The sequence below is a fragment of the Gossypium hirsutum genome, chromosome D12, assembly GCF_007990345.1.
Source record: "Gossypium hirsutum isolate 1008001.06 chromosome D12, Gossypium_hirsutum_v2.1, whole genome shotgun sequence".
In the NCBI taxonomy this organism is placed as follows: Eukaryota; Viridiplantae; Streptophyta; class Magnoliopsida; order Malvales; family Malvaceae; genus Gossypium; species Gossypium hirsutum.
The window spans coordinates 27,129,987-27,141,456 of NC_053448.1; the positions used below are offsets into that span (position 1 = coordinate 27,129,987).

The 11,470-nt window shown below is 33.5% G+C and overlaps 1 non-coding gene across 1 annotated transcript; it reads left to right on the forward strand.

Annotated features, from left to right (window-relative positions):
* Positions 1–3,926: 3,926 nt before the first annotated feature.
* Positions 3,927–4,033, forward strand: LOC121224731 (small nucleolar RNA R71). Its single transcript, XR_005922476.1, has one exon. It is a non-coding gene; the product is annotated as a small nucleolar RNA R71 (small nucleolar RNA).
* Positions 4,034–11,470: the final 7,437 nt, after the last annotated feature.

Consider the following 11,470-nt stretch of genomic DNA (forward strand, 5'->3'; position numbering starts at 1 on the left):
GTGTCTAAGTTACGACGGTACCGATCTGACCCTTCACATGTTATCTCTCCGAAAAATGTTGTGATTCAGCCTGATATGTCGTATAGTGAAGAACCGATAAGAATTCTAGCACGAGAGGTGAAAGAATTAAGAAATAAGAACATAGCTTTAGTTAAAGTTCTTTGGCAGTGACACGAAATAGAAGAAGCTACTTGGGAACCTAAGAAAGCTATGAGAAAATAATATCCAAACCTCTTTCTAGTAAGATTTTCGAGGATGAAAATCTCTTTAGGGAGGAGAGTTGTAATAGCCCGTTTATAGTAAAATCAGAGCAGTGGTTTTGGAACAACAAATCTAAAGTAAAAAAAATTATTTTTTATTATTGTATGGTTTACAGCATGAAAAAAATATCGTATTAAAATTTCGTTAAGAAATTTTACCGTTTACATGCTTAATTTGATAAAAAGGACTAAATCGCATAAAATGAAAAAGTTGTGTTCTAATAGCTAAAGGTGTTAAATAGCTATATAAATTTAAATTGAAGTTCCTTATATGGTAATTAGACCATAAATGAGTTAGTGGAAGATGCTGGCTTGGCATTTGTGTAAATTTTAAAGTTATTAAAGGTTAAATTAGTAAAAAAATGTAATTAAGGTTAAAATAAATAAAACCAAAACAAGTTATCATATTTTAGCTTCTTCTTCAATCGATTCTAACTTGGAGAAACCATAGCTAGGTTTGACCAAGCTTGCAAGCTCAATTGGTGAGTGATTTTTAATATGTTTTTAATGATTTCTATGTTTTCGGGATCATTGTAGCTTAATCTAGCTAGCCCGGGGACTAATTTGTAAAATTGTTAAACTGTTAGGGTTTTACCATTGATGAGCATGCTTGATTTTTGAAGTTTGATGCTAGAAAATGAATGGTTTTTGTTAGATAAATAACTTTTGTAAAGGAATTTTTAGTAAAATTGTCAAGTAGGGATTAAATTGAAAAATGTGTTAAATTCATGGTAAATTTGTGAATTTGTGAAATATGTGGGCTGCTATAAGCATGTGTAAAACAAATCGGCTAGGTTTGGGTAAGGGTTAAATTGCTTGAATTTTATTTTCTGAGCCTAAGGACTAAATTGCAAAAAAATTAAAAGTATAGGGGCAAAATGATAATTTTTCCAAAAATGTGTGTTGGACTAAATTGAATGTGAAATATATTGAATTGGATTAAATTTGTCCGTATAGATTCAGTCAGACCTCGTACGGAGTTAGATCGAGGCAAAGAGAAAATCTCAGATTAATCGCCTCCATATCTACGTATACTCGTCGAGGTAAGTTCGTGTAATTAAATTGAGTATTTATATGTTTTAATTGAATTATATGTATGTGACTTGTAAATTTCCATGTATAAAATGGATTGCATATTCGATGACGTACGTCGATTATCGAGCCATGTTTGAACCTTAGGAATTTATAGGATACAAATGACATGTCATTAGGGTTACCGATTTGGTTGAGGTCCTGCATGTGTTACGGACACACCATAGCTCGTATGAGCTTACCGATTTGCAGCTCGTGAGAGCTTACCAATTCTCAGCTCGTATGAGCTTACTGATTTATAGCTCGTGAGAGCATACCGATTCATAGCTCGTATGGGTATACTAATTGCATATCCGATGACGTACGATGATTATCGAGCCTCATTTGAACCTTAAGAATTCATAGGATAGAAATGACATGTCATTAGGGTTACTGATTTGATTGAGGTCCTGCATGTGTTACGGACACATCGCAGCTCGTATGAGCTTACCGATTTGCAACTCGTGAGAGCTTACTGATTCTCAGTTTGTATGAGCTTACCGATTTACAGCTCGTGAGAGCATACCGATTCACAGCTTGTGTGAGCATACATGTACATGAATTGATGGATTACAGTTTAGCACACTATGTGTGAGCTCTCCTGAGTATCGAAAGGTATTCTAAAAGGTTTAGTAGGCAATGTTCTGATGCGATATGTTATGATTTCGATACGAACTATTACAGGTATAAGTATGAATTACATAGAAAATGACATTACGTGGTATATAGGTATATGAAATGGATGATACATGTATAAGGAATTTGATTAATTGTTGAACTCATCCATGACTTAGTTTATATATGTGTTTACATGACTAACATGGTTGATGTATATGTGCTTAGGCATTTGGCCATTATATGTAGGAATATGCTTTGATTACTTACCTTGTTTGTGAATAAATGGTAAGTTAAATTCTATGTTATACGAACTTACTAAGCTTAAATGCTTACTCTGTGTATTTTCTGTGTTTTATAGTGAATCAGAAGCTAGTTCGGGTTGGAAGCTTGTCGGAGCTATATCAAACTATCCATCGGCTCTTTAGGTACTTATGGTTGGTTTAATTTTGGTTATAATGTCATGTATAGGTTATTTTGGCTAATGTTGGCCTATATATTTTGTTGAGATTATAGCCATTTGATTTGGCTTGTGTTTTGGTATATTTTGGTATGTATACGTGTGGCCTTAATTTGTTTGATGTGTGGTTTGATTGATGGTTGAATGACTGAAGGTAAAATGATAGTTATATGTGCATTTTGTAAAAGTTTTTTGTGAGTTGTTGAAATGGATGTGAATTGGTACCTTGTTGTGTAATACATATATGTCTAATTATCTGAGAAATTGAAGGGCATATTTAACATCAATTGGTATGTTTTGGTAAAGTCATTTACTTGATATGTACTGATGCAAGTATGCATATAAGTTAGTTGAACATTTGGTTATATTGAATACATGGTTAAACATGTTTATATTTGTCATTTGAGGTGCCTAAGGGAGTATTGCTTGTATGTGATCATACCATTTGTATAAGGCTTGATTATGCTTGTGTTGGATTCCTTAGTATGGCTTGCTTATATGCACAAAGTTGAATATAGGTTGATGCCAAATTGGGTGAGAAAAATGACTTGTAAAATAACCTATTTTTGTCCACATGGGCAGAGACACAGCCGTGTGTCTTAGCCGTGTGTGACACATGGCTAGGTGACACGGCGGTGTGTGACACATGGCTAGGTTACACGGCCGTGTGTCCTTTGTAGCTTTCAAAAGGGTTGCAAGTAAGGCTATTACATGGCCTAAGTCACGGGCTTGTCTCTCGGCCGTGTGACCCCTGCAGCTTTGAAAAATTTTCATATTTTCTAAAAATTTCTCTGAGTTCCCGATTTAGTCTTGACTTGTTTCTAATGTGTATTTTGGGTCTTGAGGGCTTGTATAAGGGACAATATGTATACTTTTGATTGGTTTTTGATATATTATGAGATGTTCAAAATTCTATTTGTTTGTACTGTAAACTTCAGTAATACTCTGTAACTCAGCGACGGATACAGGTTAGGTGTGTTATAGGCTAGGTTGGTCTAGGTTGGGCATAAGTGTTACTGGGTCTAGACCCTTGGTTACTCCAAGAGAAATTAGGGTGGTTTCGCCAAGATGGGTTATAAAAATTTGATTGTAGTTTTTGCCTTCCTCAGTTATGGTTTTGATTACCCATGTAATACACGAATTCTGGGTTTGATGGACATTCTTCGAACTAATGTCCTTCCCAACAATAAACACAGGCTATATTTTCAAATTGATTGGGTGGCTAAGCTGCAAAATTATTAAACGTATTAGTTGTAAAATTTTTAAGCATCGATGATATTGAGGATACTTGAAATGCAAGTGAATTGAGAGCGTCCACTTCAAGTACTCCAGCGACTCGTCTTCCTGACGCTGCTCGATTGGTTGGCCATTGATAATTGTTGCTTGCAATCATCTCAATGATTTCATAGGCTTCATTATACGACTTAGAAAAAATAGCACCATTAGCAGAAGCATCCACTACCATCCTCGTGTGAGCATTGAGATCGTTATAAAACGTCTCAAGCTGGATGCAATGAGGGATTCTGTGATGAGGGCATTTCCATAATAATTCTTTGTACCTTTCCCATACCTCATACAAGGACTCGTCATCCATTCGTTAGAAAGCAGTGATCTCGTTCCTCAACTTAGCATTCTTGCTAGGCAGGAAATACTTCATGAGAAATCATTTTCTAACTCTTGCCATGTTGAAAGGGGATTTGGTGGGAATGAGTTCAACCAGGCTCGAGCTCTGTCCCTTAGCGAATATGGGAACAACTGTAGTCTGAGTGCATCTTCGGGTAATCCGACTCACTTGAAAGAATCACTCACCTCCATAAATAGTCTTAAGTGAAGGTGAGGATTTCGATAGGCATTTCAGTAAATTGGCCCACTATCTGAAGTATCTGAAACATGACTAGCTTTAGCTCGAATTATTGTGCCTCGATTTCGGGTCTCCTAATACCCAGATTAAGATCATGAAACACTGGTACGACATACTCTCTTAGAGCTCTATCCCTATCATCAGCAATAAGGATAGGATTTTGAGTAAGGTTTGCTCCGTTTCCTTGCTTCAAATTTTCATAGTTCATCTCTTTGGTCCTTATCTAACTTGCTTGTCTTATTCGTTGTCGAAAAGTTCTTTCAATCTTAGGGTCTACGGGGAGTAAATCGATAATTTGATCAATACTCATAAACACTTGAAACAACACAGAAAAAATTAACTAAGTTAAAATTGAATAGAAAAATAAACCAAGATGCAAAATTAACAAATTCACAAATAATGACTTTTAAAATAGTCCTTGGCAACGGCGCCAAAAACTTGGAACAATGGAAATATGCAAGTGTACACAATCGCAACAAGTAATAAAGTGACAAGTAAATGTCGAGTTATCGTACTCACATGGACTGTGTAAGAAATTATTTATGAATACAATTAAAAAAACCTCAGTGAAGCAAAATATTTTGATTTTGAGGAAGTGATTAAAAACTAAAATTGAACTACGTAAAATAAAATAAAATAAAAATAAAAGTTCCAATGCACGAATCCAAAAGATTATTTTAATCAAGATGACATAATTGTGTTAGATTAATTACATTTCTTAACTTAGAATTACTAAACTCATGTTCATGTTGTTACGAATAAATTCACGGCAACTTGGTAATTCGCTAACTACTGCTCATACATACTTATTAAATTAAATAATGTCTTGAACATTTTTCAGTGCCAATTGAAACAATTAATCAATCTTCATAAGCACATAAAAGATTAAGTGAGGTAACAATATATTCCTACATTGAAACAATTTAATCACAATAATCTTGCAAGTTATGCAAGGCTAATGTATCGTTTAATACCGTCACTAATTTAACCCTCAGCTACCTTAGAAGATTAAACATGCATTGATTAAGTATTGTGTCAATTAGTTACAATTTCAACACGATTTAATAATTAATTCATTATTTACCTTACAATTATAATGCAAGAATAACTTAATCAAACAATTTACCAAGACATATAACAACACAAACATAATTTTAATAACTTAAGTGGACGAAATGCAATCAACCTAACACGAATTAAATTTAACCCATATTAATTAAATTATACATATCAACATAAAAATTATTGATAGACATGTTCAAAACAACAACAACAAAAATTAAAGGATAGGGAGCTAGAATCAAATCTGAATTCTCCGAAGCTTGACTAGTTTGCTTTGCTCCTCCTCCGCTGGTTCTTGTTGAATCGAGGCTTCTACAAGAAATTGAATGCTGCTACCAATGGTGGTAGAAGGGCTCTTTTCTAAGAGGGGAAATCAGCAAGGGAATGGAAGCGAAAATGAATAATAAAGGAAGGGTTTTGAAGAGAGAAAGTGAGAGAGAGTTGAGGAATGAAATGATGAAAGGTGTGTTTGGAATGTGCTGCAATTGGGGTATTTATAGGTTGGATAGGCTTCTAAAAATAGAAAAAATCAGTAGCCATTCACTCCCCCCCATGGCTGGCCACACATGTGGCAAGTTTGAAGCTTTCAAACTTGTTAAATTTAGCTAGGGGCAAATCTACTAAAGCTTGATAAGTGGAGGGGTTTGAATGCATTTTCAGGGAAGCTTCAAGGGCTGTTTTGCAAGCCAAATAATTAGAGAAATAAACTGATTGGGTCAGCATGTGAGATGGTTTTGGGCAGCCCATTGCTCGGTTGGATCGGTCTTCTCGATTTAGCACCACTGGGCCTCCTTTCATAATTTAATTAATAATAATTATTTAACCCAAAATAAATAGGATTAAAATTAAAATTAATTATATTATGAATTAATATTCATAAATTGGACCGTCTTAGGCTAAAAAATTAATTTGCCTCGATGCTTCAAAAATTGCTTCTTGATTTTGCGCTTCTAGTGGAGTCTACCAAGCCATTTTTCCCTCTTTGTGCAAATCTATCGAAAATAAATCAAAATAAATCAAAATTCATTATAAAATTAATTAAAATTCAACATATTAATAATTTAAGTACAATTTAATTATTTTATAATTATTATATATTTTTTCGACAAGAATTACTACGAAATTACATGAATTTGAGTTAAAAAGGGCATGGAAAAGTGTATATATTTTCGTGTTTCCAAGCGCCGGTTTTAGCTTTTCCAGAATTGGGGAAAGACTTCGTGGTATATAGTGATACTTTGTTGAGTGGTCTAGGTTGTGTTTTGATTTAAGACGAGAAATTGATTGCATATGCGTCCCACCAGCTAAAAACGGATGAATTCAATTATCTAATACATGATTTAGAGCTAGCCATTGTGGTTTTTTTTCTAAAGATCTAGAAGCACTATTTGTATAGTGAAAAGTGTCATATTTATGTCGATCAAAAAATTCTTAAATACCTAAAAGGACTTGAATTTGAGACAAAATTGTTGGGTCAAAATTCTAAAAGATTATGACTGCATTATTGATTACCACCTTGGTAAAGCTAATGTCTAACTGACGCGTTGAGCAGAAAGTAGCAATTGAGTTACCGGCAATGTTCGCTCAACCCAGTATTATTAGCGATGGCAGTTTGGTGGCTGAATTGAAAATCAAGCCGGTGTTGTTCAAACAAATCAGAGAGGCGAAACTTGTTGATGCCAAGTTATCGAGAAAAAGAGAAATAGTTCAATGTGGCTCGGTAGAAAAATTTAGCATTGATGATCGTGATTTCTTGAGATTTCAGAATCAAATTTGTGTTCCAAATGTGCTGAATTAAAAGAGTTAATACTTTACGAAGTTCACGATAACTCTTTTCCCATGCACCTTAGTGGAACGAAAATGTATCGTGACTTACAGGAATTGTATTGGTGGCCTAGAATAAAAACAGAGATAGTTGAGTTTGTTGCTAAATGCTTGACTTGTCAACGAGTTAAGGTGGAACATCAGCTTTCTAAATGGAAATGGGAGCGCATAATGATGGATTTCATAATAAAATTTTATTTAATGATTTTTGGTTAAATAGAAGAATAGTTAAGTTTAAGTGGTAAGACCCTAAAGTCAAGTGGTTTTAAAAAAATGAGGTATCGAGACCTTGTTTCTATAAACCAAGCTATAAATATTTTTACAAATATTTGCGGAGTGTTATTAAGGTTGTATTAAATTTCTTAAAGAAATTTTAATGTTTGGGTAGTTAATTAAGCAAAAAGGACTAAATTGTAAAAGTTAAAAAAGTCAATCGCTATTAATTTACAGGTGTTAAATGACTAAAGAATTATAATTGGATGACCTTAATGGATAAATAAACCCTCCTTAAAATAGTGGGACAGTTTGATGCTTTAGTTTCTTTTTATTTTAATGTTCTATATGTTATTTTATTATTAAAATAAAGAAAGAAAGGTTAAGAAAATAACAAAACATAATGTTTTGTTCTTGAATGGTTTTGTTCATCATGGAAACAACATGGAAAGATGAACCAAGGTTCGGCTATGGCTATGTATTTGCATGGTAAGCCATTTTTCACCCGTTTCTAATAATTTTTATGTTTTTGATATCAGTTCAACTAGGTCCAACTAGCCAGTACCTTTGTTTTTGAAACTGTTAGAGATTTTGAATGTTTCCATTGATGAATAATTTTTATTTTAGATGTTAAATGATGAATTTGAAGTATTAGTTGTTATTTATAAGTATTTTGTTAAGTGATTTTTTATGAATTTAACGATTAGGGATTAAATTGTTAAAATAGTAAAAATACAAGGAATTGATATGAAATTTTTACAAATATGGGTTGTAATAGAAACTATGAACATTCAGTTGGCATGGGTTTTCAATAAAAATGGTTAATTTGCATGTTTTAGGCTCAGAGACTAAATTGAATAAAAGTAAAATGTTGGGGGCAATTTTGTAAAAAATGTCAAAAATGACTTAAATTGCATAAAATGAATTAATTTTACTATCTAAATTAATGAATTGAATGAAATTATTAATTTATATCAAGAACGAGTGGAAAATCGAGGAGAAGAGAAAATTACCAAATAGCCCCTATATTCAGTCAATTCTGCAATTTAGCCAGGTAAGTTTGTCTGAACTATAATCACTTAAATGTTAATTAAATTTAATGTTTAATGTGTTGTTCTAATGTAAATGAATCAACATATATATGTTATATGTTATTATGCAATTTATCATGAAAAGAAACAATGAAAATCCAACAACATTTCGACGACTATCGAGCCCCGTTTGAACCTTAGGAATATATAGGATACAAATGACATGTTATTACGGTTACCATATTTCGGGTGCTGGTCCTAAATGTTCTATCAATGGCTAAGTTCTGGCATTTGTTGCAGATACTCGTCAGCTTGTGTGAGTGGTATCATGTAGCTACATTCCGATCATCAGCTTGTGTGAGCAGACCCATTTATGGCTTGAGTGCAATGATGTAAAGGAAAATGAAAAGGAATGGTTTCGACCATATGTTTAGGACACTTTGTGTGAGCTTTCCCGCTTATCCGATATTATTCTAAGTGGTTCAATAGACATGAAATATGAAGGAACGATAAGTATTCAAATGACTTATGTCATGAAAACTATAAAAAGGAATGAAAAGGAAATGGTCAATGAAAGTATGTATATGTTCATGAGATTGATGGTTTTAAGTGAGGTTATTTATGTTTAATGACTTATCTTATGTTAATTCAAGTGAATTATGAAGTGATGCACTAACATGTGTTGATGATGATGCTTAGGCTTGTGCCAAGCTATTGGTTGGATTGTATCATGTATAATTTTAAAGTTATGTATTGAAATGGTAAGTGTACAAATGGAAATATGCTTATGTTCATGACAGGGTAGTATGGATTAAAATATGTATTTTCTAATGAAATGGTTTATCATGTGGTTGATGTTTATACTTATGTAATCTATTATGCAAATGAATTAGGAAAGAAAAGTTAATGAAATGATAAGTTCATAATTGAGATGTGATATGATGAAAAAGGGATTGATGAGTTGAATGATGTACTTATATGTGAGAAATTTACGTATTCTATGGATGAACTTACCTATGTCATGAATAAATATACTAATAATGAATTGATGTTGTTATTCAAGTTTAAGCTAAGTAAATGGAATGGAAAGTAAGTAATAAAAGTAATTCATAGTTTAATAAATAGGTTAATGATGGTGTAAAATTTCTTACAAAATCCTATTATGTTAGGAATGAAAAATATATATGATGTTGATAGACTTACTCATTTGTGAGTTGATGGTTATGTAGTTGATAAATCTTGAGGTATTGGTATAGGTTTATATTTAACCTATAAAGTTCATTGTTGAAATGAAATGCTATGTTTAAAGTTTATACGAGCTTACTAAGCATTCATTGCTTACGTAGTTATTTGTCCTTTACTTTACAGATTATCGAAAGCTCGATTGGTTTAGAAGGTCGTCGGAGATCTATCACACTATCCAGCAATTATATCGGTAGTTTTGATGTTTTAGTCAAGGTTAGAATGGCATGTATAGGTGGACTTATGTTTAAGAGTTAGTTGATGTTATGGCATGTAAGTGTTGCTTTGAGTTGTGGAATTTTTGGTACTTTGATGCCTTGATGGTTGGTGTTATTATGGCTAAGTGTTGATTTTGGAATGTATATATATATATGTTGGTTGTTTGGTACCATTTGGACATGGTTGGTTTGTGTCACTTATGTGATTTTGATGCTTATGAGTAATGGTTCATATGGTAAGTTTATATTGGCATGTATAGGTCAAGTATGACATGTTTTGAAATGGTAGCAAAGTAATCAAATATGCATATGTTTAGGTATGTTAGTTTGATTGTGATTGAGGTGCCTTATATGGCATATTGGTTGAATATAATTTGATCTTTTGAAATGGTCATGTTTTGTATGTTTTGGTATGTTTATGGTGCCTTGGTCATAGGTGCAAAATGTGTTTAGGTACAAGCTTGAAAGGGGTGATGAAATGTCTTGATTTTGACCAATTTCATGTCCACATGGCCTAAGACTCGGGCGTGTGTATCAGCCATATGTGACACACGACTATACGATAAGACTATGTGTCCCTTGTAGGTTTTAAGGCATTCAAGTCAGGCAGTTACACGACCTAGAACACAGCCTGATACATAGTCATGTGAGGCCATTTCGAGTGTTATACGGCCTGGCACACAGGTGTGTGGCTTGGCAGTGCGACCCAAGTCAGAGAGTTACACGGGCTGGGACACGACCATGTGTCACTATTTTGGTTGTTACATGGCCTGAGACACAGAAGTGTGTCTCAACCGTGTGAGTCGCACGACCTGGCCACGCGGCCGTGTGACCCCTGTAGTTTAAATTTTTCTACCTTTTTTCTCAATGTTTGAAATGTTTTCGATTTAGTCCTGAATTGCTTCTAAAGTGTTTCTAGGGCCTCGAAGGCTCGATTAAGGGATGATATGCATGAGTATGAATTAACTTTGCTATGCTTAATGAAATGTTTAGAAATGAATGTTTTGATGATACCGTTTTACGATAATGTTTCGTAACCCTATTTTGGCGACTGATATGGGTTAGAGTTGTTACACACGGCGTACCTACGTTGATTATCTTTGATTGGGATCCTCAATTTACTTCGATATTCTAGAAACAGTTGCACGAATCATTAGGTACGATATTAAACTTCAGCACTCCTTTTCCTTGTAAATGGACAAACAACCGAATCGTATTATTGAAATTTGGAAAGATATGTTTTAAGCCTAAGTAATTGACTTTGAATCAGGCTGGGATCGTTATTTACCTTTGGAAAAATTTTGTATAATAATAGTTTCCAATCGAGCATTCAAATGGCTCCATATAAAGCATTATACAGTTATAGGTGTTGAATACTTGTTTGCTGGTCGAATTTGTGTGAAAGAAAAGTTGTTGGGCCATAATTGATTCAAGAAACAGAAGATATAGTTAAGGTAATCCGAGATAGATTGAAAACAAATTTTGATAGACAGAAATTGTATGTGGATCTGAAATGTCGAGATATTGAGTTTGAAGTAGGCGATAAAGTATTTTTAAAGGTTTCTTTGTGGAAGAAAGTTATATGATTCAGTCGAAAGGGAAAGCTGAGCCCT